The following is a 19,308-nucleotide window of genomic DNA, read 5'->3' on the forward strand; positions in this document are numbered from 1 at the left end:
TTAGATGGAGGACAAATGACTTAGACATTCAAAACCCTCCATAATCTGAATCTAACCTTTTTTTGGTTTTGTTTTGGCTGCCTTGGGTCTTCGTTGCTGCGCACGGGCTTTCTCTAGTTGCGGCAACTGGGGGCTACTCTTCGTTGTGGTGCACGGGCTTATCGCGGTGGCTTCTCTTGTTGCGGAGCACAGGCTCTAGGCGCGCGGGCTTCAGTAGTTGTGGCTCACAGGCTCTGGAGTGCAGGCTCAGTAGCTGTGGCGTACGGGCGTAGTTGCTCCGCGGCATGTGGGATCTTCCTGGACCAGGGATCGACCCCGTGTCCCCTGCATTGGCAGGCGGCTTCTTAACCACTGTGCCACCAAGGAAGTCCCCAACCTTTTTCAAAACTTATTCCCTTCTATGCTCTTTCATGGATTGTAATAGCTTGCAGAACTAAACCATAAACTATTTATTTAGGTGGGTTTCTTTTTTTTCTGGTCAAAAATAAATTGAAGCATTTTAATTAGAATTTACCTTATTTAAATAGTAACTTTTAAGTTCTTTGGTTATGCTATGCACTTATTATAAGCTGTCACATGCTTCTTTTTCATCTTTTGATACATATTTTTTGATCACTGACTTTGAGGTAACACTACCCAAAGCAATGATAATGAACACACCATTGCATTTTTTCCAGTTTGCAAAAATGTCATCTAATACATAGTCTTGTTTTATTTTTGGAAAACTCTGTGATGGGACTACCACAGTTGGAATTATCTTCAGTTTTCTTGTCAAGAAACTGAAGCTCAAAAAGTTGTCATTTGCTTGGTATCACTTAAGCAGCAGAGTCAGAAACAGAATCTATATCTTTGATACTTAATCCAATGTTTGTTTTTTTCACACTAAGAAACTGCATCAGTATCATGTTATCATATGAACCCTTTTTAGCATCATCAACATTACTATTACATAAAAAAAGACAGGCAAATAATATTATTAAGTAATACTTATATAATTAAATATCTACTAATATAGCTTTAACAGAATAGCAAGAGCACATGTGAAAAGAGATGAAAAATAAATCAGTCAGTTCTTTTGACACCTGGAGCAATATTATGTACACTATTTAGATGTGGCGTGAAATTGAAAATCTATATGGTTTGATAACTCAGAAAACAGGATTTTTAGATATGTCATATCATTGGGAAATTTTAAGATCATATGAATTTAAGACATAGAAAGGAATAATAAATAACCAAAAATGGGAATAAACTTCAAGACTGTATGGTAAGGGATGAGAACTTGATAACTTTTAACAATATGTTGTTTCCACGTAGCAGAACTTAATTGCTTCTAAGTAGCTGAAGCCAAAAATCTATCAATGTATAAGCTGCTAAACTTCCTGGGTTGAAATCTTGACCTTACCGCATACTGGTGTGAGATTTTGAGCAAGTTACTAAACCTCTCTGTTTCTTAGTTTCTTTGTCTATAGAACCAGGACAATGATAGTACCTACCTCATAGGTTTGTTTTGAGGATTTGATGACTTAATTCATGTTACATGCTCAAGATAGTTTCTGGCACACTTAACGAGGTTGTTACGGACTCTGAACAGTGCCTGGTTCAGTAATGCCAACCATCAACACTGTCATCAGGTTCATCATCAAAAACAGTAATAAGAAGTCTATGAAATTAATACTTGTAAAATTTGAAAAGGAACCATATACCCAGAAGATTACACATTTTCCAACAGCGGTTTCAGGTTAAAAATAAAAGAACTAAATTATATCTAGCTGCAAAGGCTTAATCAAGTCGATTTAAATACATCTAATTTAAGGGTAAAATGGAGACACTCTGAAGAAGCTTGTGAGCCTTTTTGATACTTAAAAAGTAAATTTAGGATTTATCATGAATTCTAACCAATCTAAACATTTTTCGTAAGTGTATTGCCAGATTTCTCTTCTACCACTGAGTGTGTGGTTATCCTTGAATAACAGGCTTCATACATTTAAAGTAATTATTGGTTTATCTTATTAAATTGAGTCTATTGGATTTATCTAAGTAATAAATAATCATAAAAACTGAAAATAGCTTTTGGTTTGTTTTCAAATAAATCCCTTTAAAAATAAGGCGCAAAATGTTTGTCACAATAAAAACAAAGGAGAGCTATTTGTCTAGTCAAGTGGCTCAAATCATCTGTGTTTATAAATTATCTCAAAGCGTAAGCTGGCTATTTTCCTATAATAAAATTCTATGAAGGTAAATAATACTTTAAAATGTAATAAATGGTCATATATTGATTAAATAAAGTGTTGTTTTGCAGAAATGTTTTCACATGGAATTGTGGCTGTGTTTTTTATTTCACCCTCTAGTGGCCTGATTCTAAAACTGCATTATCCCTTTTGATCAATTCATAGTAGTCTCTACTCTCTTTGGTTAACCATTGTTTTATAGTTAAGTGTTAAATGATTTAATCACATCTCTAAATTCATGCATAACAGTTTTTTAGTCTATACTAAAATACTACTCTTATAGCCATAGAAAGAAAATGGATTTATTTTATTGTTTTAATGATGTTTATAGACTAAGGACTCAAGTCTTCAGTTGTGCCATCTACTCACGCTTCTCTAATTAAATATTTTGTTGAGTATGTCATACCTCCAAAACATGCTGTAAAGATCCTCATGAGGGAAAAAGTAATTGACATTCTTCCGAATGTTCCTCATCTTTATTTTTATTTATTTTTTAAATAAATTTATTTTACTTATTTTTAAAATTTTTGGCTGCGTTAGGTCTTCGTTGCTGCACGCAGGCTTTCTCTAGTTGCAGTGAGCAGGGGCTACTCTTCGTTGCAGTGCGTGGGCTTCTCATTGCAGTGGTTTCTCTTGTTGCGGAGCACGGGCTCTAGGAGTGCGGGCTTCAGTATTTGCGGCGTGCGGGCTTCAGTAGTTGTGGCACAAGGGCTCAGTAGTTGTGGCTCACGGGCTTAGTTGCTCCGCGGCATGTGGGATCTTCCCGGACCAGGGATTGAACCCGTGTTCCCTGCATTGGCAGGAGATTCTTAACCACTGCACCACCAGGGAAGCCCCCCGAATGTCCCTCATCTTTAAATCAATTTTAAAATCATAATAAGGTGGCAAAAGATCACTAACTTGACAAAGGAGGGATCAATGCACACCTTTTACTAATCTAATTTGGAAGTTTGAAATATATTTCAGTTTCTACATAATGGCTAACAGATGAAAAACTATGCTATTTTGGTTTCTGTCTAAGTTTAACCATTTATGTTGATATGATACTATGTTTTTTTTGTTTTGTTTTGACCAAAATGTGAAGTAAGCAAATGTGAAATAGTCTTATTAGAATTACATGGATTCCCTCAATGATGTTGACTATATGTAAAAAATGATTGTTTGTAAACAACCATGCAAGAAACTTTTCATTAAGACCTATTAAGGAGAAAATCACAGTCCGTGAGTGATTTTTAAATTTTGTAAATAGCACTCTTTTTTTGTTTTCTCCCAATAATTTTATGGGAGGATTCAGAATTCAAGCATTTTATTATTTGATAGCAGCACTGATAACATTCTCAGGTCACATTATATTCTTCATGTTTTTAATTATTCCAATAACACTAAAGTTTGCCCTACCTTTAATTATTACATAATAAGGAATAGGTTTGAATTTTTATGATTTTTCTCATCATTTGTTTGCTGTTCTGACTGAAAGGAAATTAAATATTGCCTACAAAATTTATGGTTACCACACTGATGATAATACTTGGTAATTACATATATATTTTTTGAAGCAAATTTAATCATGCAGAAGACTGTGCATTATTTCCTCTTTGCTTATGTGCTCTTGGCACAGAATCAAGATATGACCAAGAGAAAAATAAGCAGTTTTGGAAATTAGCTGGAGTTTCATTAATTTGGATGAACATCTAATAAGAGTCAAAACAGATAAGACCTTTGGCTTCAGGTACCTTCTATTCTTCTAAGAAGGTATAAAATAATAATATAAATAAATAAATGATTACAAATTCTGTAATGAAGTAAAATTAAGGATATAATGAAGATCAGAAGTATGTGATTTAGATTTGGGGAGGTAGGTAAGACTTTGCTGAGGAAATAATATTTAAGCTGAAACCTGAAAGATAAGTAAGAATCAGCCAGAAAAAAAGTGAGGAACAAGTTTTCCAGGCAGCAGAACTGTATGCTTAAAAGCCCTAAGGTGGGGAACCCTCCTACACTGTTGGTGGAAATATAAGTTGGTAAAACTACTATGGAAAACAGTATGGAGGTTCCTCAGAAAACTAAAAATAGAATTACCATATGATCCTGCAATCCAGCTCCTGGGCATATAGCCAGACAAACTATAATTTGAAAAGAAACATGCACCCATATGCTCATAGCAGCACTATTCACAATAGCCAAGGCATGGAAACAACCTAAATGTCCATTGACAGATGAATGGATAAGGAAGACACGGTACGTATATACAATGGAATATGACTCAGCCATAAAAAAGAACAAGACAATGCCATTTGCAGCAAGATGGATGCACCTAGACATCATACTAAGTGAAGTAAGTCAGAAAGAGAAAGACAAACACCATATGATGTAACTTATATGTGTAATCTAAAATATGACACAATTGAACCTGTCTACGAAACAGAAACAGACTCACTGACATAGAGAACAGACTTGTGGTTGGCAAGGAGGAGGGGGTTGGGGGAGGGATGGAGTGGGAATTTGGGGTTAGCACATGTAAGCTTTTATATATGGAATGGATAACAACAAGGTCCTACTGTATAGCACAGAGAACTATATTCAGTATCCTATGATAAACCATAATGGGAAAGAATATAAAAAAAAGAATGTATGTATATATATAACTGAATCACTTTGCTGTACAGCAGAAATTAACACATTATAAATCAACTATAGTTCATTAAAAAAAAAAATCTTCCCTACGTTAAAAAAAAAAGCTCTAAAGTGGAAAATAGCTAAAAAGTGAACTACCAAGTTACATTTATGTTTACACTACAAAACTGTACTTATATTCTCTTCATTTTCTCTTTGGTATTTTTTTGGTATATGGACATTCCTACATTATCACATAATTTATTCACAATATCTGTGTTTTGTATCTCAGTAGGTGAAAATTATGATCAGTATTTATCTATGTATATGTACATATACATGTATGTATGTGTGTGTGTGTATAGATAGATATATACATATAGTAGGCATGGCTTACGTTACTATTAAAAGGATTTTTTCAAATTTTCTATTCCTTAAAAAAACAAAGAACACTACTGGCCTGTTTGGAACACAACATCTTCAAAAGAATCTGAGCGGTAGGCTACTTCATACAGGTGACATTTTTTGGAGAGCATTAACCGGACTTTTTGTCTTTGTTGCTGGTTTTGTTTGTTGTTCCTCTATTACTTCCGCTACAGTAACAACCTCAGCAATAATTTTTTAAACCATAAGACTTGACTGTAAGGTCAGACAAATTCCCAAGATAGCAAACCACCATCCCGGCATCTTAGGGGTGGCTTTCAGTGAAGTTTTGCTTTCTCTATTGTAGAAGCGAAGTCAAAGGAAAGGGTGCTGGGCAGGAAAACCACAAAAGCCCACCACGTACTGTTGGATAGCACTGAGGAATCATCTCAGGGGATATTTCAACAGTGAGAAATCCTCTTTCAGAGACCTGAATTCGTTCTTAAGATTAATAAAGATATTCATAGCATTGTTTCAGCCAAATGTTTAAAATTTTTCCATCAGTTTCCTTTTGCAAAACCTCCTCTCAGGTCAAAGAAAAGAGGCATGGAATGAACAACTGCTGTTTTCAGCTAAACAAGTTCATCACTTTTTAACTGATCCAGATCTTAAGCTTATGTTTTGATTTATGGATGTAGTGACTCAGGATTCAGATGAAAGTATTAGTACAGTGTTTGAGATCCATACTTCTCAATCTGGCATTTAATATCCTCCACAAACAAACCCAATCTTACTTTTACTGCTCTCTCACATATATTCAAATATCCTGGGAAATATATCAACTTGCCAATTCTAAACACGCAGAGCATTTGCTTGATCCTTTGCCTCTGTCGAAACCACTCTTCTCCTTATCATATTCAGCTGTGACATATCCTTATATGTAAACGTATACTTACTGTGAACAACTTTATCTTGCTGTCTTAGGTCAGAGATATTTATCTTATGCCCTAACTGCCTGGTAATTGCACTATCTTGTATAAATTATATTTCATGTGAACATACCTTATACTTTCCACAGTATCATAAATTTCTTTAAGGCAGAAATTATTTCTCATATATATATATATATATTTTTATCCACAGCAGTGGGCCTTGACACTTGTTGATTAAATACTAGTCTAGGTTTCAAGTAGCAATAATCAATGTCTACAGATAAAGCTAAATAATTGCTTTGTTCCCTGCTATTGAAATACACATGTTCAAAATAAATTTCCTACCAACTTTAATAAGTTTATTTGAGACAGTCTCCATGCCATTTAAATAACACTGGGATCTAAGCCAGTTAGGCCAATTAGCTCATATCTGCTTACAGATTCAGAGTGAGTACAAACCACCTGCATGAGTCTAGTTGATGTAATTCAATATCCTTTTATGACCTAAAAACAGTGATGATAATTTAAAAAATGACTAGCCCTGTGAATCCAGGCATTTGAATCATTCAGTTAATTTCACTGTTTGTATTAAACATAATGCAAAAGAACACATTCCTTTAGTTCCTTTATATTAGATGAGCTCCGTATACTGCTGCTAAATTTCCAACAATATAGAGTTGCTGACAAATCATCAAACTTTTGGATGGTTTTATATAGATCTTTGAAAGCTTGGAAAAAATCCAAAAGCAACATACAATTCTCTTCTTAAAAACATCTATTACTGCTCAAGATTTATTCATGTAACTATAGTCATGGTATCTTTGTGTTCTAGAATTTTTTTGCTAAAATATAATACTATATTTGACAAAGACTCCTTTCTGCCACCTAAAATGGAGTTGTCTGGTGCCTGAAAAACTATTTTACTTTACATACACACACACAGCTCAAAGATTTAATTAAGTTGGCTTTAAAAATTATATATAGGTCCCAACTTTGTCCTCTGCTCTGAATTGGTGATTCTAAACTTTTACAGTAGTAACTTTAAAATGACATTGAAAATCTATAATTTTTTTATCACCAATTCTTATTGTTTGTTCATACAATGCTATTCCCATGCCTTCAAGAATTTTTCAGTTAAAGTTTCGAAGCCTAAATGAAGTCTAAGTTTCTGTCTAAATTAAGATCTACAGATCCTTTGAAGCTGTATGCACTTATTTGAACATCCCATCTAGCCTGTCACTTCATATAAGTCTTTGTGATTTGACATATACACATGAAACTGTTTAAAGCTGTGGCATTGTCAGGTCAGGAGTGTCCCCAATTCTCTAAATGTAAGCGACAATGTAGTTATTGGCAAGTATAGTATTCGTTTAATCTTCTATCAAAGCAAACACATGCTTTAAAAGTCCAAGGTACCATAATGTGCAGAAATGAGGCCAGGATCACACTGTAACTACCCCAGTATTTACTAAGTGCAAATATTGATGTACCATGTTGTGGAAAATTCCTCCAGCCACAAACAGTATTGTAAGCTCTATGTTTATTTTATTTTCATGACCAACAACTTGTCAAATACAATGTCTTACTTCTAAGGGAAAAAGTATCATAGTATCAAAAATAAATATGACTCTCCAAACATGAGAGCTTCTTACTAACCCACCCAAAGGGTGCCCAAGTGACATTTACTCTCTTTTCATAAAATCTCTCTGCACACATCTCTATATTTGAGCACTGGTGTCCAGTTTTGTTTATTGGGGTTTCATTATAGGCACAATTGATTGAATCACTGGGCACATGATTGAACTGATTCTCCAGAGCCTTCTCTTCCCTAGGGGTCAGGCTGATGGTATATGGCTCAAAGCCTCAATCCTCCAATCACATGGTTGGTCTCTCTGGCCTGAATTACCACCATGCTGAGTCATCTTGCCAGCTTGAAATACACTGGAGCCTACTACAAGTCACTTGGTTAGCTTAAATTATCAGGGCCCAACATGAAAACAAAGGCATTCCTATCACTCAGGAAATTCCAAGGACTGAGAGGCTACCTCCCAGAAACCAGAGACCAAGGCTAGCCAAAATTTTATTATACACCAACCCCCCCCAAGCCCAAATTACCATTATCTCTTGCCTGGACTATTGCAATGGCTCCCAAAATGGTATTCCTCTTATTCTTCTACTTTCTTTCAGCCCATTCTCCCCACATCAGCTGAAGTATTCCTTCAAAGTCAATGGCTGCTTAGTTCCCCAAAGTCTCCAATGGCTGCTTAGTTCACTCACTGTACAAGCTAAGGTTTTACATGGTAAATGAGGTCCTACATGACCTGGTCCATGGCCACGTATCTGAACTCATCTTCTATCAGTCTCCACCTCCTTCACTCTTTATAGCCATGACAGTTTCCTAACTACTCCTCAAATTTTCAATACAGTCTTAGAAAAAAGTTTTGCACTTATTCCCGTGGATTTTTTCCTTATTTCACCTTCACCTGTGTCTCACTTGTGGTGCAGTTGCACTCATCTGCATATTGCTCAGAAAAACTCCCCTGGGTAATTCAGAGTCTAAATACTACAGTGCTTCCACTGAGATTAAAAAGTATAAGCAATTCAATAAATTTAAAATTTTAGATTCAACATGTTTTAATAAATGGGCTTATAAAAATTTGGGCTTTCCAACTGAGACATCTATTATTTTCTTTAATTGACAATACTGAATGTGCCACATTAACAAAAATTAATCTAAAAATATTTTGCACCAATAAATGAATATTTAAATGGCTAAGGACTCCTTCATTAATTAAAATAGTGAATTATTGAGGATAATTAGCAATTCATCTTTGAGATAAAAATATTCCTCTCTTCCTCATTCCAACTTCTATGTTGGATTAACACACCAGTGTCACGAGAAGGTAAAGTGAAACATTTAAAGCAGGGGTTGGCATACTTTTCTCTAAAGCTACACATAGTAAATATTTTCAGTGTTGTGCACCATAATGTTTCTGTCACAACTATTCAACTCTGCCACTGTACTGCAAAAGTAGCCACATACAACATGTTAATAAATCAGTGTGACTATGATCCAATACGACTTTGCTTACCAAAGCAGGCAGTGGGTGAGATGTGGTCTATGAGTCATAGAAGAAATAAAAAGGGATATTATGGTAACTACCTATTTGTGTCAAGCAGAATTTTCTCATTATAAGGCTAAAAAAACTACCAAAATAAATCAGATGCTGAAGGTCATCTGAGACTTCCATCAAATAGTCTCACTGTCCTCACTGATAAAATTATAATAAATAAAAGTTATAAATTTAGATATATAAAATAAATTTATTTTTGGATTTCCACTTCCGGGAAGGTGGAGTAGATTTTTTTTTTTTTCACATACCTCCCACTAATTACAACTAAAAACCTTGGACATTATATATAAAACACAAATAGCAGTTCTTAAAGGTGAAGAGAAGAGGCAGACCAGCTAGAGATCTTGGAACCGGAAAAAAAGCGTGATATTAAAGCATGGATTTAAAAAAAAAAAAAAAAGTATGGATTTTCTTTCAGCCTCATATATCCCCAGACTGTGTGCTGGAAAAGTGGCAACCTGGAAATACAAATAGGGACAGACAAAAATAACTCCAACAAAAGCCTGTTCTCTCCAGCCCCAAGACCAGGAAATGAGCAGTTTAGCCAGAGAGAAACATTTTAAACAATAAATAACTGCTCTACTCCAGTCAAACATCAGAGAAAAAAAACTAGGGCTCCAACTGTGCCCCCCACATCAGCCAAGGCTGAGGAGATGTTGTAACAGTGTTCCACAACCACCTTCCCAGGTGGTGCAAGAGAAGGCCAAGTTGGAAACTTAAGACTTTCATCCCCATAGAGCAGTAAAGAGAGCCCTCTTCCCACAGTAGCCAAGGGGCCCATGTGGGGAGCACAGTCTTCTGCTACCACCTGCAGTGACTGGGTATCCCTCCCTGTCCCCACCAAGGTGAGGGCAGATGAGGATGAGTGAAGAATCAGGAGTTCCCCCAAAACCCAGTGATAATGAGATCACTCCTTCTGCCCCAATGTCACTGGAGGCCAGAACTCCTATCCCTACTCGGTAGAAAGGAAGCACTCCTAACTCTCTCAGGCAGGGTGGCATCAGCAGAGACCTAGAGGGGAACTGGAATTCCACCCCTCTCCAGCAGAAAAGACCCTCCCCAGTCTCACTGGAGGCTGAGTAGGAAACTGGACGTTTACCCCTACTTGGCAGTTACAGACTGGCAAGAGAAAGCCAATTGAAAGAGGTCTGTATGAAATCCAGAGTCTCATCAGCTTAACACCACATATGTCCAGGTTTTAAATTTTTAAAAATCACATATCATACTGAGAAATAGGAAAATTACAATTTGAATTTTAAAAGACAATAAACACAAACACTGAGATGACATGTTAGAAATATCTGACAGAGATTTTAAAGCAGAAATTTTGAAAATGCTTTAACAAGCATTATAAACATGCTGGAAATAAATGAAAAAAATGGAAAGTTTCCAAAAACAAAGTCTCAGCAAAGAAGTAGAAGAAAAAAGAATTTTAGAACTAAAGTATGCAATAACTGCCATAAAAAAACCCTCAATGGTTAGGTTCAACAGCAGAATAGAGAGGACTGAGGAAAGAATCAGTGAACTGTAAGACAGAACGACCTATATTACCCTTTGGAACAACAGAGAGAAAATAGATGGGGGGGTGGGGGGGAACATCAACATAACCTCAGGGACTTGTGGGACAATAACAAAAGATCTAGCATTTCTATCATTCCAAGAGTCCTGGAAGGAAAGTAGAGAGAGGGCAGGACTGAAAAAGTACTAAGACGTTATGACTGAAAAGTAGTATCTAGAATAATAAGGAACTCTCAAAACTCAATAGTGGCAAACTAAATAACAATTAGAAAATGAACAGAAGACAAGAGAGCTAAATTAAGGTAAATCTCAGTTTAATATCCCAATCCAGCTGGACGTTCGAGTGACCGTAAAACAAAAAGAGGAACTGCTTCATTCATTTTGGGTAACTTGGAGTTTTTTAAGCTCATAGAAACTGTACTCACTCAAATGGACCTCTGTAGAGCAACTAGTAAGGCAGAGTGGGCAGGACTTAAAGGGCTCTCTTTCTGCATGTCAATTACCTTTGTTAATAACACCTTTAAAGGGGGTGCTTTCCCCTGGGCACTGTTTCCTTTCAGAGGATCATAGTTATTGAATATAAAAGGCTGATGACAATAGCAAAAAGAACAATGGTTCCTAGCATCACATTTTGCTGTGACTTAGTGGGAAAAAATTACTAAGTAATACTTATTTTATACGTGAATATCCAAGACTGCATGACACAATTCTGGTTTTATATCATCCATCTATCATATCACTGTGAATGCACGGCATTGCTAGAGACTACGTGGCTGGGCAATCCTTATGCGGAGCAGCTATTTGTCATATATTATTTAACACTGATTGATTGATTGATTGATTGATTGATTTATGTAATTTATTTATGGCTGTCTTGGGTCTTCGTTTCTACGCAAGGGCTTTCTCCAGTTACGGCGAGCGGGGGCCACCCCTCATCGCGGCGCGTGGGCCTCTCACCATCGCGGCCTCTCCTGTTGCGGAGCACAGGCTCCAGACGCGCAGGCTCAGTAATTGTGGCTCACGGGCCTAGTTGCTCCGCGGCATGTGGGATCCTCCCAGACCAGGGCTCGAACCCTTGTCCTCTGCATTGGCAGGCAGACTCTCAACCACTGCGCCACCAGGGAAGCCCAACACTGATTTCTTTGGTTAAGTTCAGTCATGTATTTATTTCTACTGACAACTCAGTGTATAGCAGCCTTGATAAAAGTCTGTGGGAGATAAGTATTTGAATTTCACAAATATGTTCACAAACATATCAAGCTAAATAATTCCGAAAGGATTCCCTGACTATATTCTTAAAGTTATCACATATGATTATTTAGAATTCAGCTTTAAACCAAGATTTAGTTAATAAATATGCAGATAGTTTTTCCTTATTTATAATAAATGGTCTAAGTTAGAAATATCTATCATAAATATGACCAAAGTGTACGGTTTTTAAAGACAATTACTGTCTCTTATGCATCTATAGATTCCCCTCTGGGCTACTGAGAGTACTCTCCACCTACCTGATACTCAATATATTTGTCAAATGAATGCATGTGTGTGAATAATATTCATTTTCCTTGAAATATTTATCCTAGGTTTAGTTGCCATTTTTAAGGACTGTATTCTGCAAATTTGCCATTGGAATTAAAATTAACTCACTCGTTGCTATGTTTTGAGCTTTGATATTAAAAAAAAAAAAAATGAGGAAGAAAAAAGCAGTCCTAGGCAGCTTAAAACTGGTCTGACATTGATAGCTAGGACTTAGTATTGTCAGAAACTGGCCTGGCGCTCACAGCTAGACCATGCTATCCTGTTGAATATTAAACATTCTTATAGAACATCAGCATCAGACAAGATCACTTTGAGACAAAACAAGGGCACTTGGTGATTTTATTTAAACATACCAAACAAGATCACTGTGTCACCTACAAACTACTACACACCTCCCTTTCCCAAGAAATATGAGTGACTTTTTTTAACCAGTTACTGTTTTATCTTTATTCTAGCTGGCTCTCTCTATAGATATTTATTGAGATATCTCATTTTAAAATTGTCCCCACTTTTCTTTTCTTTTTTTTTTTTTTTTTTTTTGGCTGCTCCACACAGCCTATGGGATCTTAGTTCCTGACCAGGGATCAAACTGCACCCTCGAAAATGAAAGCACAGAGTCCTAACCGCTGGACCGCCAGGGAATTCCCCCCACTTTCCTTTTTCTAAAATCACTTCTAAATTACTTCCTGGATTGTCAGGGGAATGAAGGTGTTCAACAGAACCTCTCTTTTATCTTTTGAAAAATTTTAAGACTACTGAAGGGTTGAAAGAACAGAACAAAAATAACCATAAACCCTCCATCTAGATTCAACTGTTGTTAACATTTTGCTGTTTGGTTATCTGTGTGTGTTTGTGGTTGTGTGTATGTGTGTGTATATATAATATGTATTTTATACATATATATAATATTTAAGCTGAAGATTTATTCCTAGTTAACTATGCTTCCTAAGAATAAAAATAATTTCTTAAATAACCACAATACCATTGAGTTAGGCAGAATAATGTTCCCCTCCCACCCCATCTCCGCCAAATTCCACTCTCAGAACCTATGAATAGTTAACTTACAGGGCAAAAGGGACTTTGCGGATGTGATTAAATTAAGGACCTTGAGATGGGAAAGTTATTCTGGATAATCTGAGTGGGCCCAGTCTAATTACATGGATCCTTGAAAGTAGAAAACCTTTTCCTGTTGTGGTCTGAGGCAGGTGTGACTATGAAAGAATGGTTAGAGTGATGCAACATTGCTAACTTACAAGATGGAAGAAGACAGCCCCTTAGCCAATGAATGTTGGTGGCCTCTAAAATCTCAGAGCCTCCAGAAAGGAACACAGCTCTGTCAATACTTTGATTTTAGCTCAGTTAGACCAATGCAGGACTTCTAACCAACAAATCCTTAAGATAATAAATACTTGTTGTTTTTAACCAAGTTTTGGGCAAATTGGTACAGTAGCAATAAAAAAAAACACAACCATTTTCATCTGTAAGAAAATTAACAATAATTCCATATAATCAATATACAGTTCACATGAAAAAATTCTCTAATTGTCTCCAAAATGTCTCTCAGAGCTTTCTTTTTTTCTTTCAGATCCAGGATTCAATGAAAGTTTACATCTTGCAATATTGTTTTGTCTCTCTGGTCTCTGTTAATCTAGAACAAGAGCCTTGCCTTTGTTTCTCGTAACACGAACTATTTTACTGAAGACTCCAGGTCAGTTGTCGTGTAGAATGTCCCTCATTCTGGATTTGTCTGGGTGCTTTTCACATGATTAGATTCAAGTTAGATAATTTTTGGCAAGGATTCTTCTTAAGCAATGACGTGTACTTTTTAATTAAAAAAAATTTTTTTTTAATTTTGCCCATGCCACACGGCATGTGGGATCTGTTCCACGACCAGGGATTGAACCCATGGCCCCTGCAGTGGAAGCATGAAGTCTTAGCCACTGGACAGCCAGGGAAGTCCCACTGATGTGTACTTTTTATTGCTTCAAGTCCTACAGGGATTAATTCATTTAATCCTCATAACTGCCCCATGAGATAAAGACCACTATTACCCCTATTTTAAAGAAAAGGAAACTGAAGCACAGTTTATTAGTAAAGGCAACTTCTCAAGGTCACAGAGAATTAACAGAAGTCTTAGGATTCAAACCCAGGCTTTCTGAATATAGAGCTCATATTTTTAACCATCATTCTCCTACAACCCATATACTCTAAGATAGCTGGGGTGATACAAGAGTTCCTCCAGAAGATGGAAAAGGCAAGGAAACGTTCTCCCAAGAGCCTGTAGAAAGAAATACAGCCCTGTCCACACCATGGGCTTTAGCCAGTGATAGCCACTAGACTTCTAAACTACAGAACTGTAGATAATAAATTTGTGTGTGTGTGTGTTTTAAAATTTATTTATTTTATTTATTTATTTTTGGCTGTGTTGGGTCTTCATTGCTGTGCGCAGGCTTTCTCTAGTTGCGGTGAGCGGGGACTGCTCTTCATTGCGGTGCACGGGATTCTCATTGCGGTGGCTTCTTTTGTTGCAGAGCATGGGCTGTAGGTGCACAGGCTTAGTAGTTGTGGTGCAGGGGCTTAGTTGCTCCACGGCACGTGGGATCTTCCTGGACCAGGGCTCGAACCCGTGTCCCCTGACTTGGCAGGTGGATTCTTAACCACTGTGCCAGCAGGGAAGCCCTGTGTTGTTTTTAAGGCAGGAAATTTGTGGCAATTTGTTAGAGCAGTAATAAAAACTCACACAGAGATTAAGTGAGATGATGTGTGGAAGGCACTGATCACAGTGCTTATCTGAAGTGCAGACCTATTTCCTAATTATTAGATATTATTATTGCTTTTATTATTTATCATTAATGATGTCATTCTGAATGTCTGAGAAAGCTTCAAAGAGCAGTTGTAGCCTGAATTGGTCTTGAAATATTGATAAGCTATAAACAAAAGGAAATGATACGTAGAAGGAAAAATGTTGGCAAAAGTATGACAATGGAATAACACAAGGTTTACTAAGTGCTAGGTTTTGGAGGCCCTTCAATAACAAACTTCAACCTGTTAGAAACTTTCACATTTGTTGGTATGTTGGGAAGTTTGTTTTTAAGAGTTTAATCTGTTACATAATTAATTGACAGCAGAGGAAGTTCAAGAAAAGGCGACTGACTCTAGTATTGAGATAGGAGCATGAACCAAGGGAGCAAGTGGCAGGAGAAAGACTGGGATGGAGAGTATGAGCTCCCTGAGGGCTGGCACTGTGTCTTACTTTCCTGTGCACATCTAAGAGAGGGTATAACCATATCGATCACTGAATATGTACTAGTTTAACAAGGAAAAAAAAATTTAGAAAAAAGGCTCACTAAAACATGACATGTCTCCAACTTAACTGTAAATCCTCCAAGTTCTGGTTTAACATCTAACATCTTTCTTTTATTCTCAGGGTCGAGGTAGGTGTTTCCACCAAAGCTCAAAAAAGATCTATTTTTGAAGAGGTGATAACCAAATCCTTAAGTGTGGGTTAACAAAACCTTAGGATATAGTCTGTATGTTGAAAAGCTGTGAATTGATCCAGTGATTTCTATGGCTGTCCAGAATCTAAATCTTGACCTTCTCACTTCTTGACTAGTGTCTTTATGCTGTACTACAGTTGTCTGATTAGAGATATTAAGCAACAAATAATTATTACTACTTCTTTTTTACCAGAAAATGTATCTACTTCCAACCTTATTGTGATTATTAATTAGCAAATGTTTCTTATAATGCAAATATTAGAAGGCAGATACTGAAGAAGTGAAAGTATTTAAAATAATTTAAAAAAATAAGATACTATTTCTGTATTAGCAAGGATTCATATGCTTTTATTTGTTCCTAACAAAAGAATCATGATCTCTTCCCACCCATTAAATCATTTGATTGCATACTCGGTCTTTTAAGAGTTTCCAAATGTCATGCAGCTGTAATATGATATTTGTTTGCATGCATGTGCGTATTTTGGGAAAGGTGTGTTTGCTAATAAATTTAAGACAGCATGGCTGCATTTTATATGGCACATAACCTCAATACTGTGAAATATTGTCATGGTTACCTGCAAAGCAGCAGGATGTATGTGGGTGAAAGACAAGGTTCAAACAGTGTAAGAATAGGCTCTTTAACAGAAACCAAAGATTATGGCCAAAGAGAGGAAGGTGGAGAAAGGTAGAAGGAAGTGTGACAGACCGGTATTCAGCTGACTTAAAATAAGGTATTGGCTAAATCATTCTTTTCTCTAGTCATGATCTAATAATTATTCATTTCAAATGGCTGTATCTCAGAAATCGCTTTCTTTAGGGAAGTGGCCATGCACACACACACACACACACACACACACACTCAAACACACAGTTAAAGTAGGTGAGAGTGAAAATATAAGCTTTTAAAGTTACAGAATTATTTTAAGAAAATGATGAATGTTTTTATTAGGGCAAGACATGATCCTCTTACTTCAGGCATTTTAAAATTATTGAAACAGTAATCCAGCTTACAAACAATACATTCACACCTAGAATATTTAGCGATTTTTGTGTTTAAAACACTTTGCAATGATAATTTGTTGTTTCTGAATCTTCTCCTGAAAAATAAAATTTCTTTCAATACAGTTGACCCTTGAACAACACAGGGGTTAATATGCCTATAATTTATAGTTGATCCCCGTATCCACAGTTCCTCTGCATCCATGGATTCAAACAATATTGGATGGTGTGGTACTGTAGTATTCACTATTGAAATATATCCATGTATAAATGGACCCTAGCAATTCAAACCCGCATTGTTCAAGGGTCAACTTGTAGTTATTAAAAGTCTTAGTTATTTGATTAGATTCCTCAAAAATCTAGTCTGACTTGTTATTTGTAACAATTTACTTGGTTCATTTTGTTTCTTACTTTTCAGCAGCTTGGTCAAAGTACAATATTCTCTTATTACGTTTACAGTCCTCTATGAATTTAGAGAAAAGAGAAAATGATTAGAAAGAACTAGTTCTTTTTTTTTTTTAATCTAGATAACTCAATAATAAATTCAACAAATATCTATCTAGCCCTTAGCAAGTACCAATTTAAGTACTGGAACAACACAACAAATAAAATATGATCTCTGACATCGGGAATCTCAAGACTGAGAAAAATGCCACATGCAGAAAAAAGACAGGCAGATAAATATAATGAGGCCCATGCTAGGTTGAGGAACAAAGGAATTTGGGACTAAAGTAAAAAGAGCAATTAAAAAGAGACTAAGTTTGTCAACAAGGAGTATTCAACACAAAACTAGGACACAAGCTTTTTTATTATTCCTGTAATGAATGTGAGAATTGATATTTAAAATTTTCTAAATATCCTACTTTAGTAATAACAGAAAACTAGAAACATTCCGTCACCCAAAGAAAGCAACAAATCGTTTATGAAAGATGGAGATTCCTTTAATCCTGTGGTTCTACTTTAACTTGCCTAGTTCTGCAAATAATCTTAATTTATATAATTTTTATAATTGGAAATTATTTTGTTTCTCTTCCCATAGGCTTACAATTGCTTTTAAAATATACATAATACAAACATAGGTTAAATCACTCAATACAATGAAAACAAGTTTGCTGAAAAAAGCACAACTTATGACATAGGATCAGATTTATGAAGCTGTTATTTCCATGAAGTTTACTTAACTTCTTTTTTCTAATAAATATTTTAGTACCATCATCTCTGCAGTTTAAATTGATGCTAAAGATGTATAAGAATAAAACTGGTAAGAAAGGAGCCATGGTTTTCCTATTCCCAGAAGAAAAACCTCAAGCTGAAAGCACAGGTTTTTTCCGAGACCCAGTTAAAACACAGCCAATTATGTTCTGTGATGCATTCATGCGTCCTTCCAATTCTTCTCTATGCCCATCAAGTAAAACTTTCCACTTGTGTGTGTTGGAATTTACTAACGTGGATTCCATACATTGCTTCACCAATCAACAGCACTTTAGCTCCAAGGGGGAAATGAGAACTAATATGTGTTTCACTAGCTTTTCAAATAATATCACATTTATGACATGTTAAAAAGCAGGCACTAACTCAGATTAAGTGAGGGGCCTCAAAGCAAGAACCAATGAAAGGAAACAGTCTCAAATGATGGTACAATTTTGTTCTTAAAAAAAAATTACAACTGTCTTTCTCTGTCCATCTCCCTAGAACTAAAAAAATAAATCCTTTAAGAATACGAATCTAAAATCTCATTTGCAGCCTACTTACCCAAAGTCTGTAACACTGTTGTGAGCATGCTGTAAACAAAAGCACATCTATCACTGCACATGAGATGCTCTCTGGTTTTCATAATTGGAAAGATTCAGAGAGCAATATGAACATTTGCAAAGGAGAGAATCTCTTCTTATGAGCTGCTGGTGTGGCTTCTCTTTAAAGTGAATTGAGCTGTCATTCTTTTTTTCTATAAATAAAACTTTACTGTTTTAATGCCAGCTGGTTTCCCCCCTCAGAATATAATTTATAATGGAAAAAGGATTCTTTTCTTGAAGAATGAGACTTTTTTTCTTGTTTAATAACACTAAGTCTTCTAATCTTGCTTTGTCTTTCCAGAATATACAGTCAGAAAGCATTCTATGATAACCAGAAGAATATTTTTGAATTAATTAATAAATATTTTACAGAGCACTTAGAATTATAATTTAGAGATGAAAGAAATTTAGAAATCTCTCTATCTAGCTGCTCAATTTTACAAGTATTGAGTCTGAGGTCCACAGAAGTTCACTGGCCAAGATCTCCTGTGAGGGTCAGAAATGACACTAGGACTGAGATCTTCTGCTGAACTTTTATTTATTATTAGAGGGGGGGAAAAACTCTTGAATAAAATATTTTGTTACATTTTTAAAAAGCAGCAACAATATCTAAATGATTCTGGGTCAACAGGGTAGACTGAAAACTTACACTTATCTCCTCTCTCTCCCCAAATCACATTTCATTGATA

At 35.9% G+C, this 19,308-nt stretch overlaps 1 long non-coding RNA gene across 1 annotated transcript in view; it reads left to right on the top strand.

The window, feature by feature from the left end:
• LOC309666299 overlaps positions 1 to 19,308 on the top strand; it is a 157,711-nt gene that overhangs the window by 20,338 nt on the left and 118,065 nt on the right. The gene's annotated exons all lie outside the window — the stretch shown is intronic.

This window comes from Balaenoptera physalus, assembly GCF_965194825.1.
Source record: "Balaenoptera physalus genome assembly, chromosome: 8".
Classification (NCBI taxonomy): domain Eukaryota; kingdom Metazoa; phylum Chordata; class Mammalia; order Artiodactyla; family Balaenopteridae; genus Balaenoptera; species Balaenoptera physalus.